This window comes from Ischnura elegans, chromosome 2 (assembly GCF_921293095.1).
Source record: "Ischnura elegans chromosome 2, ioIscEleg1.1, whole genome shotgun sequence".
Taxonomy (NCBI): domain Eukaryota; kingdom Metazoa; phylum Arthropoda; class Insecta; order Odonata; family Coenagrionidae; genus Ischnura; species Ischnura elegans.
Window position 1 is genome coordinate 13,484,277 of NC_060247.1, and position 3,922 is coordinate 13,488,198.

The following is a 3,922-nucleotide window of genomic DNA, read 5'->3' on the forward strand; positions in this document are numbered from 1 at the left end:
GGTGTTAGCACAGGTGTATTATGGGCAATTAAGCAATTTTAAATTTCTATTGACAGTATCTTTCGCCAAAATATGTTTACATTTTTTCTGAAAAAGGGTAGCTATCCTACTTGGAGCACAACTACAAAGCGATACTTGAAACATTTATAAATACACACTTGAGAATGAATATGAGTCATTCCACCCAAATGCAAGCAAGTGATCAGTGGCGTAGCGCGGTCATCTCTAGATTCGCCAACAACTGTATCAAAATGAAAAATATAAAGAAGAATCCAGAAAAGCTCAGAGACTGTTTTAAAGTAAAGGTACTACTTATAGCAATTGTTACGTTTGTTGCCGAAGAAACGACGAACAAAGATCAAAAGCAAGCCATGGATTCGATCGTTATGGCGAATCTCTACCATTCGGCTTCTGTCGGTCGTGCTCGTCAGGAGTAACGTAGCCGGGGGGGGGGGGGGGGGGGGACAAGTGAACCCCCATATAATTAATTTTAGCAGAAAAACATCTTCCTAAAAACAAATTTATTCTACTCAACCAGTAAGTTTCAACGAAACAGCTTCCCGACGACCCATAAAACAAAATGTGATTTCTGAAGATGAATGTTCACATTTTCGCCCCCCTCCAATAATCGTCCTGGCCACCCCCCAGCTTTTCAGATCTCTTTAGGATAGGGGACCTAAGCTTGATTGCATGGTGCCACAGAGAGTTCAACACTTGACACCCAATAGCTAGGCGGCACCTAACTGCTAGCCAGAGAACGCTGCCGGCTCCGTGCTGCAAAGAGACTGTAAAATTCTGCGCCACAGGTCGTCAGTCACGGTACCCTTCGCTCAGCCAACTCGCTTTCACGAACATTAATTGCATCGTTACTTTTTTTCTGTTTGCCAAACGTTGGGGTGCCCCTTGAGTCGACGTCTCGCATCTGCTTAGCAGTAAACATTCTGTTGATGGAGCGTAAGACAGCCATGACTACGATTGTGCGCGATTCTCTATCTCATGATTGAACCCGAAAACCAATAGGGTGGTTTCCTTTTATTTTTTCATTGCCTAAATCGAAGGCGTGCGCATTTCGCGCTTTTAGATTTTTAAATGACGAAATCTATTTTTCCGGATTAAATGAAAAGTGAAAAATTTCAAGCGCGAGAAAACGCGACGGCTAAATATGAATTCTGAGAAAAGCCCGTATGATGTCATTCTGGTTCCCGCTGTCGCCATGTGAGGTGACCTTGGGGCGAGGCTTTGAGCGCTGGTACGATGCAGGCTGCTAGCAGGTAGCAGAGTACCCTGCTAGCAGGTAGCGCTTGGCTTAAATAAGGATTATTAATACCCTATCAAACGAAGGAAACTTTCCGACCTTAGGCTGTTTTAATAGGTGATTATTAGGACATGTTTCCCTGAGCTATGTGCCTCATGCATGCATTGGTAATCTTAGACGATGTAAAACTCCTATCTACTCGTATAGAAACTAGGTCCCTGTGACGTCACGTGGAGTGGCATCGCATGGGCGCCAATCTGAACTTTTTCAAAAGCGGTTAAAATTGACCACTGCCATTCGTCTAAACTGGAATTTCTAAAACCAAATTATCATTATATTATGAATACACTAATGGTGGGTAACGAATCGCAATCAATGCCTTTCATTTTCTTTAATGAAGGAAACTACCCTATTGCGGTTGATCGTGTCAGCTGAAATCAACGGTGTTCCTTTTCTAGGAGTGCCAAATTCCCCTGTATCGAATATTTTTCCTTAGCTTCCGTTCAAGCATTATTTCTGCATTCCCGCAAAATCATCATCTCTGGTTGGGTATTTATCGTCGATCATTAGAAACAAAATCAAATAAAAATTCGGGAAATACAAAATCGGGAATCCCGCTATATTCATAGCATAATTTAATCTAGCGTGTCAGTTTCTTTATGCCTGCATGGATGTTTTTGCACAACGAGAACTTTTGCTTCTGTCTAATTAAAGTACTATACATCTAAACGTGCCCAAATGCAGGAGCGGAATGGTCACTCACGGGGAAAAAAAGTATCAATAGACGTAATATCTCCGGAAGTATAGAAAATAGAGAGGCGTACAATACCTCAAGAAATGAATGCATGAAGCGGTACAGAACGCGGTGTTAAAGTATGAAAACCATAGGAGTTAAAATGTGAAAAATAAATCGAAAAGGTGGCGAGATGGGACTCCCATTCCTGATGTAAGCTTCTTTCAATTCCCGATTTTCATAATTACGATGTTGAGAGCATTGACGAGTGCAAGAAGAAATATAGACAAGCCGTAAGCACAGGGGTCCAGCGCGTTCCTTCATTTTAAAGTTTAGATATTTGCAGGGTCAAGGGAAAATGAAAGTTTGGTGGACGAGCCCCAGGCTTCACGAGGCCTTCGGCCGTGGGACCCCGGCATTGAAATCACGATTGTTGAGAGTTGTTTTTGGAACGCAGGTTAAATGTTATGGTGAAATAGTTCTTGGAGTGTAGGTTCAATGTATATGGTGCAAAAAAGTTGTAGCCAACGTTACAGTTTAAATCAATATATATATATATCAATAAATATGGGCAAAGCCCTGATGACAGTTTAAAATAAACTGAAACGTTGGCTACAACTTTTATCCACCATATACATTGGACCTACACTCCAAGAACTATTTAACTATTAATTAAAGACGGTCAAGATAAGAATTAAAAAATTAATTGTTGTTAAATGTTATGAAAAAAGGGGACCCTTGAAACGGGCCACCGGGTACGCATGCGATGACGCGTCACGCTTCGCCCCTGACGATGATTGTGTCACCGATTTCGACCAAATTTTGCTAATCGACTTGATTTTTATTAGGGAACGAAAACCCCAAAATCATTTTGCCCTACTTGCAACGGTTTACATGATATCGAAGTGTTGTCAAACTGAAATTTTACTGGGACGTTTTCTCAATTAGACGTCATATCTCCGGAAATGTAGATAGTAGATAGAGAAGCGTACAATACCTCATTTTAAAAATCTTGAATTGGAAAAGGTTATAAACGGATTTTAGCGAAAAAACTTTTAATATTTAAGCGTTTGTTAAATATCTTTCTACTTATAGGTGTCTATAGGTAGGACAATGTACCTATAGGTATCCCCTAGTTTTTTCTCATTTTTTACATGTTGTAGATACATGGGGCGCAGCTAAGAATTAAGGCTAGGGTGGGGGGGTTTTAAGAGCAACTATTATTTTGAAGTGTGTGGGGTATTGCATACCCTCCAGGGTAAGTGGGAGTTGCAGGGGCCCTCCTCCAGAAAAGTTTTAATATTAATGGTTCAAAATGGCTAGTTTTACGGCTTTCTGAGGGATATTTGATTAATCCAACAATATTCTATAAGTAATACCATAGAGTAAGTATACACTTACTCTATGGTAATACTAATCCATTAAGTAAAATGGATTGGACTTAAAATTTTCGCTGAGCTCTGGGATGGGGGGTTTATCTCCCAAAAGCCCCTCTCGCTGCGCCATTGCTAGATACAACCCTCCTCTATAATTTTAAAAAGTTGGTAGCGGCTTTATTTCATTTTTTAAAGAAACAATTTAGCATGAAAGTGTAACGAAGACCTACCTCCGCAGTGGCGTCCGTCTTTGAGATTTTGACGCTCATCGCCATAAATTAGGAAGATAAAAATAAATGCAATTACTCATTTCAGAGCCCTTGAATTGAGAAAGATAATTGATATGTTATTTTACAAAAGTTAAACAAATTACTAAAAATTATCACATATTCAAATCAATTATTGACGATGCAACAACCCCTTCTATTTTTCTCATTTTATCCTGCCATCCCATTTTCCTCGCACACCCTTCATTATGCTCTTTGAAACATCTTTACTTCCAATTTTCCCAATAGTTGCCGCGGCGTCCGCCTCCTACGCCGAGCTTGCAGTACATAG